Consider the following 17095-nt stretch of genomic DNA (forward strand, 5'->3'; position numbering starts at 1 on the left):
TAAGAAAACTATCAATATAATCAATGATATTAACAAAAAGTTGATAATTACATCAATTAAGGCAGAAAAATTTTAGAAAACACAACAAATAATGCAAATCAAAAATGTTTTAGAAACTACTACAAAAATTATTAATCAAAAGATTAAAAGAGCCTTTCTATAATGTGATCCAAAATATTTATCAGAAATGTGAACTGGCATTATTTGGAATTGGGTAAAAATGAATGTTTTTTCTAATGAGGTTATTAAGTTGGTGGGAAATTTTTGCATTGATTCAACTCTCTTGGAAAACAATATGGAATAATATAGTAAGTTTAAAAAACAATCAGATCGTTTGACTTAGTGATCTCAGTCCTGGGCCTATTTCCTAAGGAGATGGAAAAAGGGAAAAGATGGTTTATACGAAAGTATTCCTAGAAGCATTATTTTTCATTGAAAAGAAATAAAACAGATTTCCATTGGCCAGGGAATGGTAGAACCTATCATGGCATATCAATATAACGGTTTTTTTAATCTTGAGGAATGATAGACAAAAGGACAATTTTTCAGAAACTTGGGTAACTCTTGGACCGTAAATTACAAAGTTGTTAATCCATATTGGTAAAGGAAACAGCCATACCAGAAGTTGTCTTATACCAATTAAATCACAATTTAGTAGCTTCCCCTCTTCCCAAAAACTGGACACCACACTGTGGTAAACAGTGAGGTAGAGCCATATTTGTCTTTCCTTATGCTATTCCTATGCTTAGAATACTGCTCCCTCTAACTAACCAGTTATTGAATTTCTACTCATAATTGAAATTCCAAATCAAATACTACCTTATTCAAGAAGCCTTCCTTGATTCCTCTAATCAATAAGCCCAAAGTGATCTCATATAATATCGTGCCTCCTTGTGAATTCTTCTATATTATAGTTACCATGATTGATATTATATTGTCTTATTATATCAGTTTTCTTTCACTGTAGAACAGAATGCTTTGACCATAAGATTCTTTTAATGAATGCTCATTGAACTAAGCTAGCCTTAGTATGACATAAGGAAAAGATTACTGGATTCCGAGTTGGATTACCTGAGTTTAAATCCCTTGGCTCTGTTAATTATTATCTATGTGATCTTGAGAAAGTCATTTAATGTTCCAAGTTCTAAGTTTTCTCACCTGTGAAATTAGATGTTTGGACTGACTGTATGACCTCTAAGATTCTGTGTAGCATAAAATTCTATGACATTTAATAGAAACAAAAGATGTCATACCCCTGCATCATTCTTCTCTCCTCCTCCAAATTTTAATTTAATGTTCTCTTGCAGGAATACAAAAGACTCCTTTTTCCTCACTGTAAAGCATTATGTTATATTTTAAAAGGTCAATCTTATTTTAATACATATGTAAGGGTTAGGGTCAACTGAGTCAATTTTCAATGAATTAATCAATCAAAAGCTGTTTAACTAGTCCCAATAAGAAGTCTGTTTGTACTCATTTAGGGAACTGGTCATTTCCCTATGGGCCTTGTTCAAAGTATCAAGCAAATTTGGAACTTGGGGATTCAACATCTAGCAATGGAAAAGAGAGAAACATTCCCAGAAAAGCTCCTAAATAGAAATTGCTGGGGTGCAAAGGTGGGTGATAAAAGTATGCCTTAGATTCCTTCAAATTTCGATCAAAGTAAGACATTGTGAACTTCAAAGGACTAGAAGATTTGGGACTTCCTATCAATATCCTAGTCTTAGAAGTATCCCCAGCATAGTTGGCTGCAGTGTCCATATTGGGAACTGAGGACAAACTAGAGAAATTGAAGAAAGGCAGCTTTGGGACTGCCTAAGGAACACGGCCCTGAAACCACGTCAGGCTTATAGTGAATATCATGAGTGCCTTGCTAAAAGGAGAGAAAGTGATTACCAATAAACAGGATCTTCAAGTTTCCCTTTTGACCTATATGCTCTAAGCTTAAGCCTACTTTCCATTAGAATCTGTAATTATTGGCGGGAGAGTGCATCACAGACTTTTTGGTGGGGGGGGGTGTGGGGGGGGGGTTTTAGGGGTAGAGGAAGGTACATGAGCTACAGTACTAGAAAATTACCCCAAACCCCTCAGAGTACCCCTACAACTCTCAGTGTATGTGTGTTGGGGGGGAGTAGCAATCTTCCTCCATAAAACAAATAAATAGTGCAAGTTGGAGTTGAGAGAGTAACTCCAGAATATGTATTATATACACGTGCATATTAAAAAAATAAGTTTCCCCTTATGAAAAAGTGACAATTCAATATCATTTAACAGTATTTCTTTTATGTACTTCCCCAAATTGACTTTGGATTTATAAAGCTTACCAGGGATTCTATTATTTTAAGTTAATGTTATATATTTACTTCAAACTTTATTTGCTATCAAGAAATAGACTTTTGCTAAAGGAGTAAAACATAAAGAACTTAAGAATTTACTCTATTAGTCTTTTTAACAATAACTTTAATGAATTAACCAGCTACTCAAGAAACACAGACTCTAAGTTGATTCATACACAGCTCAAGCAGATTGAAGATTCAGAGGACTCATTAGTAAAACAACAAGCCATTCCTTCTTTATTACAGTGCATCTCTACTTCAATCAAAATGAGAATTATTACTGTAATAAGAAAACAGATGGAAAAATCAAGTGAAAACTATGAACTGGCATACAGTAGATGCTGATGTGAATTGCCATCTTCAGTTTATGAAAAGAATTTTCAACATACGGACAATGACAACATTAAAAACATTTCAAAAAGAATAGACTTCGATGATAGCAATCGCTCATTTTCCCTCACTATTCTTTAATGTCAAGCAAAGCTTTCAAGCTGTGAACTGTACTTCAGTGATGATTACATCTGCTTCATAGTAAAGGTTTCTAGAAGATACACAGAGAAATACAGTCCAATTTTCTATCCTGAACTACAATGTTGTGGGGTTTTTTTGATGACCTCAACCAGATATGCTGCATGACCTCCTGTTTTATAAGAAATACCATAAACTAATTTTTTGTATATGCGTAAAATATTTGAAAAACATGTTCAATGAATGAATTTAAAGAGACATTGTATGATTCTCAGAAAATTACCTGATACAACAGTTTCCTCTAAAAATATGACTAAAAATCATCTTCCCATATTGAATTCCCTAGTTGTCCCCTTCCCTATACCTATTATCTAGAAAATTAGACCCTCTTTAATCTCAGTGAATCTGTTGTAATTGGACAAGTCATCATCCTTCTACCATACATCACAAGGTTTTGTTAGTACTTCATTCAGAAGAGGCTGTCTATAAGAGTCTCTAATTTTGAGCTTTAGATGGAAGTGTTAGAAAAACAGATGGAAAAAGTCTTTCAATATGATCTAACACTGAGCACTTGCAATACACAAGGTCTCATAGTAATGAAGTATAGAGAGCTTTTACTATGGCTGGTGGTACGGCAGAAACAACATTGTGTTAAAAATGTAAATAAAGGCAGATTATTTAAAGATAATGATAGAAGGTATATGACAGCAACTCATGGTTAACTAACAAATAAATGCATTGTATAAGCTAGTTCACTTCCAATTAGGAAGTCTAGGGAAGGTTTTATAGGACAAGCAATATTTGAGCTGAATATTAAATGACAGAGAGAATACAGGTAAACACGAAGTGGGAAGCCACAGTGACTTGCACTGCTAGTGCACTGCTAAAAGTGATAAAGGCAAAGTAAAACTGCAAATATGGGCAACCACTATCAAGCGTTCATTCTAAAGAGAGAATATGGGGAAACAAAATAGCAATATCTATATGGGTTTTCAAACTGGCCAGTAAAGACATACATAAAACAAAAGCTTCACAAAACAATGGTCCCTCACAAGGCTTCCCAAATAACAAAATTGTCTTATGATGTGGCATCCTCTGCCAGAAGTACAGAGCAAAGGCTTCTAGGGGTGGAGGCAAGATGACAGAGTAGAGGAAGCACGCAATTCAGTTTTCCCAACAGTCCCCTCCATACAACTTAAAAATAACACCTTAAATAGAATTCTGGAGCCCAAGACAAATTAGGAGGTCAGTAAGAGAGAACTGTGATATGTGAGTAGAGGCTGGCCTGGAGCCCAAGTGGGTGAAACTCCAGTGGTAGGCCCAGATGGTGATGACAGAGGCAGCAGGACCTTTGAGAGCTCTCAAGTCAGAGACAATAAAGGGACTTGCAAATGATCAAAAACGGAAGAGAGGGTTCCCTGCATTAGCACTGAACTCAGGACCAGATGCTGTTTGGCAGCTCCACTGCCTATACTCACTTCTGGGTCACAGTTCAAGAGCAAAGAGGGGCATTTTGGGTAAAGAGGGAACAGGAACCCTGAGAATCAGCATCACTTCCAACCCCAAGAAAGCAGGGCTATCAGTTCTGATAATCAGTATCAGTTCTGGTGCCAAGGAAGAGGAGGTCTTAAGGAACAATATTTATTACAATCAATTGATTGCATAAAATCCTGTAGAGATCCAGCTATTTTTTCAGTAAAGCTTTCTATCACCTTTTTGGATGCTTGCTGTATAGATTATCATATATAAAGAAGGCCTAAAATTGCTTACCACGTTTGATATCAGGGATGTGAAAACAGAACTTCAAATGCTTTAAGTGACTTAGCAAGCAATGAGATTTGGGAAGACAATATTGGAATTAGATTTTTTTTTTCACAAATGACACACCTTAATTATAAATGCTCTGTACAAATGAATAAAGAGGTGCCATGAGAGTCCTTGTAACATTGTCCAGGAGGGAAGGTTGGTACTTGGTCTCTGAATTTGGAGTTCCAAATGTATTATCCTAGAAACATTGCCATAAATGATGATTACTATGATTTGGGTATATTATGGGTTAAGCCAACTTTTGTAAGCTGATCTAGGAATCCAATTACTATTTATAACAATATTAATGGAAAAATATATTCTGAGAACAAAGCAACAACTTGCTAAAAGATATTTTTGCAAAAACTGAAAATTTGCAAAATATACATTCATGAAGCAGTGCATCCACTGTATTTGTCAATAAAAACAGGTAAATTAAAGTGCTCTCTTTTAGGTATTATGTATTATTTGTCCCCCCAAGAAAGTTTACATAAAAATAAACCTAAAAGAACAATTAAACACTAATCATGGAACCCAGACTCCATTTAAGATGTTTAATTTTTTGCTTTCATTCACAAATGGAAGAAAGAGTTTTATAATGGAATATTTGACATGTTCTAGAAAATTAATTGATGACTATATAAACTGACTTACATTGTTTTTCTAAGCTTTTAATTGCATTCCAGCCTGTCAAACTTGAATTTTAAAATGAAAATAAAAAGGAAAGATTTTTCTAATCTTTCATAATAATTGTTTCTAAGCACACTTGTCTTATTTGTGCAGAAAATGAAAAATTTTGACCTACTTGATTTTTTATTTTAAAGAATAAATACCCTTATTCATCAGTATCAGAAAAATGTTCTAAAGAATATTTTAGCAGCAACTATTTATAAAAACCAAGCATCTAAAGTAATAAATAGCAAGATCTTAGACAGTTATCAGTTTAACTAAATAGAAATAATGTAAAGAATATATATAGATATATATACACATATGAATGTGTATGTATAGCTAAATTTAGGAGTAGAATTCTGAAACAGAAGTTGAAAAGTCATATTTAGCTATATGTATATCAAGTTCTTAAATGACTATTCTCAGAAAAAAGAGTCAACTCCAGATTACTTGTCATCAGGTCATCCATACTATAAATTACATTCAGTAAACCTTAGCTGAGTAATCTTGGGCATGTCATTTAATCTCTGTAGGATTTCATTTCCTCATCAATAAGATAATGGAGTTTACTTAAATTATCACTGTTACTTTGCATTTTATAAAAGTCTATGATTTTATTATTCTTACTGATACTGTTATAGATCTCTTATACATTTTGTCATCAAAAAAATCTTTCTTTATCCTACCTACTAGGTAGGAAAAAAACCTTTAGAGACAATTCATAATTATTTCTTTATCAGAGGAATTACATGATACAGAATACGGAAGAGGCAAAAAAGAGAAAAATTTGGTAAACCACTTTACAGTTCCTGTTGTCAGCTCTCCAGCAAGACTTAATTTGTGTCAGTATAGTGAATTTCAAAATGTCATATATATACATTTCCAGAAATTTAGACTATCATTTGCATTAGTGAAGTTCCAATGAGAATACTCAAGTTTTCCTAGTCACAGAGAGGAAGCAAGGAAGGAAAGAAGGAAGGAAGGAAGGAAGGAAGGAAGGAAGGAAGGAAGGAAGGAAGGAAGGAAGGAAGGAAGGACTGATCCAAGTGTTTACCATGTGAAAAGGACTGTGCTAAGTACCAAGCACACAGAAAGCAAAAGAAGACAATCCTTTTTTCCAAGGAACTTATATTCGAATGGGAGAAGATGACATATACAAAAGGTTTAGGCTAGACGTCAAAAGAAAAGAGCCTACTGATCCTTAGGGTACAGTGGCAAAGCAAGCAGCAATGCCTGTTCTTTAATGCCATTTCCATTATGAACATCACATCTATTTCTGATATTAAACTAGGAAAGTGAGCATTTATATTAAAAGTAAATTAATTCAATTATTCATTCAAAAATACGTAAAAAGAAAAATTCCATTCTATATGATTTGTTTTTCTGAAATTGTAACTACAATACCTTTGAAGTTATTATAGATTCATTTATCAATGATAAAATAAGCTGACACTTGTACATGGTCTTTGATAAAAAAAAATAATAATAATTAAAAGAGTAAACCTTTACCATATTTCCCATTTACAGATGAAGATGTGGTCTAAAATAACCTAAAACTGTTGACATATTTATACTAATTTTAAAACTACATTTTAGTTCAACACAGAACACACTGCATAAATCAAAGGATAACACAGTTAATTAGAGAAAATTCCTATTTTGTTTCAGTTTTTTGCATAAAAAATAAGTAATGCATGATGCCTGACCATATGGTCTTTTAGTCCTGTTGGCTAATTACCTACAAATCTCTGTACCAGTTTTACAGCTGTTGGTTATTATTAACTTTAGTATGTTTTCTCCAGAGGATTAATCTTCTTTTTCGCAGATTTTTGTTTTCACCATAGGGAAAGAATCCAACATTCATAAATGTTTAAAAGATGCAGAGGACTTAAATGGAGATTCTATAAAGGTTACAATCCATTCAAATGTTTACATTTCAGGAAATGATACCTCCATAAAGGTGATAATTTGATAAAGTATCAGCAAACATATATAATCATTTTAGCATTGTTCCTGTCAACATGTTTTAATTATTTGTTAAAAAAAAGAATGGTCTGGAATGTGTAATCTTCCAAGCATTAAAATAGTAAAAATAATGATTTCTGATACAGAAAGCAATTAGCCACTTTTTATTGATCCATTCTGTATAAGCTATGTCTTATCTCAGGCATCTGTTTTGTAACAGTGCCTCACTATGTAAGTATTAGAGCTTAAATCTTTATTGTTGCATTTTACAATGTTAGAGCCCTAATGTGACCATCCCTTTGGTAAATACAATTGTTTTCGTAGCAAAGCTAGAGAAATCTTGCCAATTGTAAATTAAAACAGAAGTCTCAGCAATAAATTAATTAAAATGCAAAACAAAAATTTACACTTAATTTAAGATGATCTACTACTGTTTCATCTCCTAAACAAAAAAAAATTCACCCTATTTTATAGATGTATTTTCACAACTACTTTAAATATATATAGCCAAAAATATGCTCCATATCAAATAAGTTGCACAAATCTGAAGGGTCCTCTTAACTAGAAATTGTATTTTCTCTCTCAGCCCTACAACCCCCCTGCCAAGCTAAGACTATTTCTTTTCACTAAAAGAGCAGTGATCTTTTGGAAAGCTAATAATACCAATTACTTTGATTTCCTAGACTGTCCAAATTGCTAATGGAACATAGTAATTAAAGTTCTTTTAAAACAATCCCAAATCTAAGCATCTCTCTGTTCAGCATGATAATGAGCACTCATATTATTAAAGTGTCCATTTTTAACAATGCCAAAGCATATACTTTTGCTGTGGGCACAGCTGATCATTATCTAAAGTCCTATTTCTAAAATGACTTCCATCTTTGTAAAGTGAAAGTGATGGGCAATTAACATACTATTGTCTCCAACTAGAGGTATTATTATTACCTACACCAATACTTCAAAGTGCCAAGATGCCAATGGCATGAATAGTCCCTCCACTGGTTCAAACTGTAACTCACCCATATCACTATCCTAATCAGACTGGATCAGATAGTGGGGCTTACACAAGCGTCACCTCCTCAAAGAGGCCTTTTCTCTTCACCTTCCATATTAACCAAAAGCAAACTTGCTTTCCTTCTAATTCTCATATTACTTTGTCTCTGTTTTATGCACCAAATCAGGCTGGTAGTGATCAAGAGAAGATGTGTTGTATATTTCTGGATGGGGGGAAGACCTCTTTCCTGAGAGAAAGAGGGAGAGGTGGAGTAACTGGAGGAGGGAAGGGAGGGAGATACAGAGGGAAGGAGACAGAGACAAGAGACAGAGAGACAGAGACAGAGACATAGGTATTTGGCCAGTTCTTTCTTTTCCTGGCTCAGCAACTAATTAAAAGGTTCTTCTTCACTATGCCATAAACAGACAGGAAACAGTCACAGAATACTAGGGCATGCTTTGAATTAATGACATGACCCTTCCATTATATGCCATTATGTCATTCAAGAAGCAGGTACACCAAAGATCCAATGTGGTTGGCAGCAAGCATAGCCCCCTACCTGTGCTCTGAGGACTGGATCCTACTGGTCAGTTCCTTCATTTTACATGTATATTACAATTATTTGTGGGCAAGTGTTTTCTACCCTACTAAATTTTACCTCCTTAAGATGAGAAACCATTTCTTGATGTTATATGCCATTTAGTACCTAGCATGGTGTAAGCATTCAACAAGTAATTATTGGATTGTGTAAAAGAAAGACTGCTACTATGTACTTTTATATGTGCAGAAAAAAACCCTTAATTTGAGTAAATGAAGATTATGCAGAAATAGACCTGGAGAAAGCAGGTTAAGTTCATTTCCCAACCTAAATCCTATTGCTTCTCTGGCTTTACCCCTAATAAAAGCCTAAAATTTCTTGGTACATGCTTTGTTATATTTTTAAATTTATTCATCCATATTCAAGTGGTTTTCCCAGTAGTAAAATATAATGTTCTTGAGACAAGGGAAATTTCAATTTTGTCTTTTTTTTATGCACAGGACCCAACACAATGTCTAACATATAGTTGGTTCTTAATAAACACTTGTTAAATTAATGAATGCAAAGATGCTATAGACATATTTGTTAAGAAACCCCTTTTAAATTATTTAGGCAGAGAAGAAATAATTGTACTATCATTGCTATTAATGTAATGTACAACAATATGGTCTAGCCATGCATATGAACTTTTTGTATCTTACTCCCCATCTCTCCTCCCTCACATTATCCTGAAGGCAAAAAAAAACACCTCATGCTGCTGTTGTCAAAGGTGATGATAACTAACATTTCTTTCTTTTTTAATTTAATTTATTTTTTTAATGTTCTACAATCACTACCATAAAATTAAGATTTTAACCCCCCCACAATTACCCCCAACTACCCCACTCCCTCCCCAAGATGGCATACAATTCTGTATAGGTTCTACATATACTTTCCTATTCAATACCTTTTCACTGTAGTCATGCTATGTAGACAAACTAAAATAAATGGAAGAAATCATATAACAAATCAAAACATAATACACACACACACACACACACACACACACACACAAACATGATCTGCTACATTCTGCGAATGAATTCCATAGTTCTTTCTCTGTGTGTGGAAGGCATTTTGCCTTAGAAAACCATTGGGATTTTTTTTTTTTAAGTTCTTGCATTATTACGAAGTTCCAAGTCTACCAGAAAAAACTCTCGCACACTGTGGTCATTGCTGTGCACAAAGTTCTCCTGGTTCTGCTCCTTTCACTCAGCATCAGATCATATAAGTCCTTCCAGGCCTCCCTGAAGTCTTCCTGTTCATCATTTCTTATGGCACAATAGTACTCTATTACATTTATATACCATTATTTATTCAGCCATTCCCCAATTGATGGGCATCCCCTTGACTTCCAGTTTTTGGCCACTACAAAGAGTGCTGCTATAATATTTTTGTACATGTGGGACCCTTTCCCATTTTTATGATCTCTTGGGGATACAGTCCTAGTAGCGATATTGCTGGGTCAAAGGGTATGCACATTTTTGTAGCCCTTTGGGCATAGTTCCAAACCACTCTCCAGAATGGTTGGGTGAGCTCACAGCTCCACCAACAATGAATTAGTGTTCCGTCTCTCCCACATCCTCTCCAACATTTATCATTTTTTTGTTCTGTCATGTTAGCCAATCTGATAGGTGTGATATGGTACCTCACAGTTGTTTTGATTTGCATCTCTCTAATCAATAGTGATTTAGAGCAATTGTAATATGATTATAGATATCTTTAATTTCTTCCTCTGAAAATTGCTTGTTCATATCCTTTGACCATTTATCAACTGGGGAATGACTTGTATAGTTACACATTTGGGTCAGTTCTCTATATATTCTACAAATGAGGCCTTTATTCCTGAGCTTAGCTGTAAAAATTCTTTCCCAATTTACTACATCCCTCCAGATTTTGGTTGCATTGGGTTTGGTTGTGCAAAAACTTTTCAGTTTAATGTAATCAAAATTATCCATCTTGCATTTCATAATGCTTTCTATCTCTTCTATAGTAAAAAATTCTTCCCTTCTCCATAAATCTGATAAATACACTATTCCTTGCTCCTCCAGTATGTTCATGCTATCAATCTTTATACCTAAATCATGTACCCATTTGGACTTTATTCTTGTATACGGTGTCAGGCATGGGTCTAGGCCTAGTTTCTGCCACGCTGTTAGGCAGTTTTCCCAGCAATTTTTGTCAAACAGTGAGTTCTTATCCCAGAAGCTGGGGTCCTTGGGTTTATCAAACAGGAGGTTGCTATATTCCTTGCCTACTGTGTCTTGAGTGCCAAGTCTATTCCACTTGTCTACCCCTCTGTTTCTTAGCCAATACCAAGTGGTTTTGATAATTGCTGCTTTACAGTACAATTTGAGGTCTGGTAACGCTAGGCCACCTTCCCAAGCATTTCTTTTCATTAGTCCCTCTGATATTCTGGACCTGATAACTAACATTTCTACAGAAAGCTTTCAGGTTTGCAGAATGACTGCATAAATTATCTCATTTGATACTAACAACAACACTGTGATGTAGCTGTTTTATTATCCCCATATTTTAAGTGAGAAAATTAAGACAGAGTTTAAGGGACTTGCTCAGGGTCATATGGCTAGTAAATGTCTAAGAATCTTAATACGTCATGGGTGTCAGTGTAGAACTTTCTGTCTCTGAACAATGTACCATATTACAAGGTAGGAACACAAAGACAAAATGAAAAGTCCTTTTCCTCAAGGAGCTTATATAGTATTCAGAGACTTTAACAAGGCCACACCTAAGTAAAGAAAATATAATTTCAAAAAGGAAATGACACTAACAGTTGAGGCAATGATGAAAGACTTGATGTGAGATGCTGTACCTGAACTGAACCTTCAAAGGATGCTATGCTAAGATGCAAGTAAAATAAATCTAAAGCACTTCTCCCTGGAGTCTAAGAATCCTATAAAAGAAGGAAAAGAGATTAGTCTGGTATGACCTTTTCTTAAAAAGCCATGCTCAATCTTTGTGATCGTTACTCCTTCTTCTGTAACTCCTCTAATCAGCTTTCAATAATGTGTTCTAGAATGTGGCTAGAAAGAGAAGTCAACCTCATTGATCTCTAATATGCAAATATGTTATTCCTTATTTTGAAATTTTTATTATATATGTTATATTTTTTTATTTCACCCTACTCAGTTCTTTTTTTATCACATTTCCTCTCCTCCATTATCTTTTGGAGATTAATGACAGTGGTTCAGCAAACAAATATTTAAGTTACTTCTGCACCCTGAGGTATATTTCACATCTCATGGTGCCTTGAATTCACCAAAGAGAGTCTGATGATCCTTTCCCTTCTTTCTCCTTATCTAGTGTTTCAACTCCCCCATATCTATTTTCATTTTGTGCTTTCAAGTAAAAAGATTATTCTTCTTGACAAAAAAAATCCAAAGAAAAACTGAGTAGGTCCTTTCTATATCCATTATCATCAGACCATCCATCCCCTCCCACTCCCAGCAACAACCCCATTCCTTCTTTAGTGTTACTCTTCTTTCCAGCATAATTCCCACAGACTGCACTGGGGAAGCTAATCCTGTGGAGAAATAGCTAGCTACCCCCAATATTGCCACACACACAAGGCAAGCCATCCAGCCTGATTAAAAAAGCAATACACCCTAAAACAGACACAGGAAGCAGGCAAGACAAGTAACCACCATAACCATGAGGAGGATCCTGAACCCAAGAGTCTTGATAATAGCAGTTCCTTCTACCACTTTGACCAGCTACTTATTATTACTATACAGTTGAATTCATAAAATGAGTACATAAAATGAGGCACAGTGTGAGATACAGAGTATTTAAAGACAAAAATAAGAGAATCACTGACCTCAAAGAACTTAAATCCTACCAAGGGAAAAGGCCAAGAGTATAAATATAATATATACATAATATATATATTTAATATGAATATATAAAGATTAAATTCATCATATGAGTGGAGGGGTAGCTATAACAAGTAGAAAGGACTTCTGTCAGGGTTCTGTCTGGGTTGAGGCTTTAAAGAAGCTATGGTTTCTGTGAGGTGTGAGTTAGAAGAAAGATAATCTCATATAGATAACAGCTTGTGAAAAAGCAGTGAGGATGAAAGAGGAATGGCTTGTTTGAGAAAGAGAAAGGAGGCTAGTTTAACTAGCTGGAATACAGAGTACATGAGGCGGAATAACGTGAGATAAAAATGGAAAGATAGATTGGAAGGAAAATGAAAGGTGTTAAAATGCCAAACGAAGTTTGTATTTTATCCTAGATGCAAAGGAGAACTTCTGGAACCTCATGGAGGGAGGACATCATGAGACTGGTGCTTTAGGAATATCAATCTGTTGAGTATGTAGAAAATGAATTGGAGAGGAAAGGGGGACTGGAGGCAATGGAACCACTACATTTTTGTTCTGACATCTTAGCATTTGATGTTCCATATAAAAACGTGGAAACAACATTTAAGAAGATGAAAACAGCAAGAGCAGATGCCAGGAAGTATATCCTGTGGAGAGCCTCAACAGGAAAAGGAATACATATGGATGGTGCAGACCTTGAGATGTTCCTATATACAGATGATATTGTGCTGTTTGTATCAAGTGCCCAATTACTACAGGATTTTCTAATGATATCTGTGACCAAAGAAATAGGGTTGGCTAAATAATTCATGTAAGAAAAGAAAATGAATTCTTGTTCACACCATTACAAGCAATTGGATGGGCAACCCATTGAGCTATCCAGGCATACATACAACTTGTACAGGCACTGCAGATGGAGAAAGAGCTGGATTCAGAATTGAATACCAGGGGGAAAAAGAGAAGCGGGGTTTTTTATTTGGCAAATTAAACAACACTTTTAATGATCCCAAGCTGCTCTCTGGTTTAATGACACATTTTGCAAACCAGTAATGCCATATGACCATGAATTATGGAACTGTGATCTCTGAGGAATAAAAAATGCAGTTGATTGAAAGGGGTCCATGAGAAGATACATGGTAGACAACAGCACACTGTAGCATGTTAACAATAATGTTTTGCGTCCCCAAATGGCACAAAAATGTCCCCTAGCAAACAGATGATCAGAAAGGGAAATAGCTCAAGCATAATGGTGAACAATAAGAGATAGATACTGCTACACTGTCACCCATGGCATATAAAAGTTCTCCAAAGGAATCCTCTAATTTGTTGGATATGTCCTTCAAGGAAGATTTATGGGAGGATGTGGGTGTAAATTATATAGTGAATAAAGGTACGGAGAAGGTCTAATCTGCAGCAATGGAGCAGGGTGGTATACATATCAAAGAAAGAAGGAAGGAAATGAGTAACCATCACATGTTTACTATGCGCCAGACGCTGGGGATACAATGCAAGCAAAAAAAAAAAAAAAAAAAAGATGGTCCCTACACTTAAGAAGCTTACCTTCTAATGGGGGAAGACAATATGCAAAAGGGAGCTGAAAAAGGAGAGGAGGGAAGCTGGGAAAATGAAGGTACCCAGCACATGAGCATAGTTTTGAAGATCAGAGAAAGTCAACAACAGGGCAAAGCAGGGAATGAAGGCAGGTTGGCCTTGATTCCTCCACAAAATGAAAGCTCCAGGAGGAACTCAGAACCCACCAATGGAAGAAAACAGGGGTGCACCTTGCAAAGAGATATACTAAGGGGAGGATACCACAGATATAATAGGGTATTAGAGGGTGAGGAGGCCCCAGACACTGAAGAACCTCTAGTGTGAACCAATAGTAGGAGAATAGTTTTGAAATTCAGGGAAAACCAGGAACACAACTGAGAGGGGAGTAAGATAAATGATCCATTGACGTAATAAATACTCTCCACTTTCCATCTACAGCTCTTTTGGTTTGAACTCCACAGAATGTGATAATCCACATAAGCTGAGCTATTATATAAACTGACATCTCCTCATCCTGCTGTCAACTCAGCTAATTAATACCTTCCTAACTCCCTCTGCCTACTCTCCTATCTGATTGAAGAGCTAGAGAGATAAACACTAAACTCCCTTGCAAAGCCATAGAGGGCAGGGAGCTAGGCTTTCCAGCTAACTCTGCACTTTCCATTTGCAACTCTGCCTGCTTTCAGCTCTACAGAAGATCATCTGTGGTCCCCTATGGGGCTCCACCCCCCTACTTTGCAGCTTCCTTTTGCATGCTGCTTTCCCCCCATTAGATTTTAAGTTCCTCGAGAATAGGGACTGTCTTTTTCTTTTTTGTATCCACAGGTCTTAGCACATAGTAGGTGCTTAATAGATGCTTATTGCGAGGTATTGTTGTATTATACTATAACAATGAAAAAAATTGAAGTTTAACAAATGATCCCTTCCTCCCCCCTTTTATCTTTTAACTTTTTCTTTATTACGTGACTGGAAAGTCATGGTTTATGAAAACTAGTCAACTGCAGAAGTACTTAGATACACTTCTCACTCATAAATATAAAATTATGATTTTGCATTTGAACATATTTGGTTTGTGGTAATGTCGTGTTAATACTACATTTCAAATATATGCTGATAATGTGTCATTGAGTATGATTTCATTTCAGCATTAATGATTCCTCGTTTTATTTATTTGATACTATTTATTTTCATTACTTTTCTAAGGAACCGGTCTCTATACTATCCTCCCCAATTTGATTGCCATATAGACTTTTCAGTTGTCCCTATAATTTATAAGTTGGCTGATTTTCAATTTTATGAATGAAAAAAATCGAGAAAAATAATTTTCAGTTTCTTAATATCATTCTAATTATTTGACAGAAGCAAATGTTCTATTGTTTTTCTTATTTGAAAGCCCATATAAAATTTACAGGAGTTCCAACCATATTTTCAAAGGTTTCAATAAAATGTGTCACTTGGCTGAAATCAAAGAATCATCCCCTCAACTTTTCACTGGCATCATTTCAAAATTCAGACCTTATGGACTTTTGTGACTTTCAACACTGGATCTGAAGTATAAAGGTATCTTTGGGAGAAGCTCAAGTTCCCAAACCAAAACAAACAAACAAGCTCAGTATCCCTGTAGGGCACACTGTACAAGGAATGAAACATGCTCTTCAGTCCTTGTGAGCTTTCTGACATGCAATATAACATAGCTATAGAAAGAAAATTACATACTCATTTTTGAGTATGAAAAGAATGTCATGTGGTATTTTAATTTCAATCTAAGTTAATAGATCATATCTACTTATTAAAACATATAATATTAATATTCTGAAATTCCAGTTCTATTTTCAGAGAAGAAATTGAAGCACTTTTCCCCATAGAAAGGAGTTAATAGGTAAAATGGTATATTAACATAGCATGAAAGACTGACGCATTTTCTTCAGTATTTGCTCATAATGTTATTCACATTATTCACAGAGATCTCATATCAGGATCAATACGATAATATAATATAATAGCTGAACCAAAGCTGATTCAGTTAGTCTTTTTATTCCCACTGCTTGTGGCACACAGTAGGCACTGAATAAATGATTACTGATTGACTAATTGATATATCAAAAACAGGACTTAAATCCATATTCCTGACTCTGAGTCTAGCTCACTATCAACTACCACATGCTTAATCTATAACATGAATACTATGGGATAAAATAAAGATATGTCTGTAGAAAAAAAAGGAATAATACTGTGAAAAAAAACAATAACTAGACCAGAGATTCCCAAGTTTATTTGGCCTACTACCCCCTTTTCAAAAAAAAAAAAGTTATACATCTCCCTATGGGAAATCTACTTTCTTTAACCCTTTCATGGTTTTTTTGAAATTCACATCATTTCAAAAATAATATATTTTTTTAAATGTTGCATCTTAAATTTGATAATTAATTGCAAATTTATGCGTTTTTTTCCTGTATTGAAATTTTGATGCACTAATGCATCATGTCACTGTATAGTATCATATAGTAAACAAATCATTACATGCACATATTCCTGTAGATACGTGGTGGACATCCCAACAATGCACAGACCACTCGCTTGCCAACACTTGTTTGCTAAGATCTGTCAGCAGAGTATAACCACTGATTGGTTATAACTTGCATTTTGTGTGTTCATTTGGAAAATAACATAATCACTACCACTTTAACTCTGTTACGTAACAGATGAAACATGTAACAATGTTTTTTTAATTTTTTTTTATCTTCTCTTCCTTTCTTATGCTTCCATTGCCATCTTATTTTTATTCAACACCCCTAACTGTACCTAAACCTATTACTGCTCTGCCTTGATCATTCTAGCACCTCCCAGAGGGGTGGTGCACCCATTTTGGGAACCTCTGAGCTAG

At 35.0% G+C, this 17095-nt stretch overlaps 1 protein-coding gene and 1 pseudogene across 1 annotated transcript in view; both read right to left on the reverse strand.

Moving 5' to 3' along the window:
• The window catches only part of PRKN (parkin RBR E3 ubiquitin protein ligase), a 1884374-nt gene that overhangs the window by 1742047 nt on the left and 125232 nt on the right, over positions 1 to 17095 (reverse strand). The window lies entirely within an intron of this gene.
• Positions 1 to 17095, reverse strand: part of LOC140530428 (14-3-3 protein epsilon pseudogene) — a 127825-nt pseudogene continuing 110730 nt past the window's right edge.

This window comes from Notamacropus eugenii, chromosome 2, assembly GCF_028372415.1.
Source record: "Notamacropus eugenii isolate mMacEug1 chromosome 2, mMacEug1.pri_v2, whole genome shotgun sequence".
Taxonomy (NCBI): Eukaryota; Metazoa; Chordata; class Mammalia; order Diprotodontia; family Macropodidae; genus Notamacropus; species Notamacropus eugenii.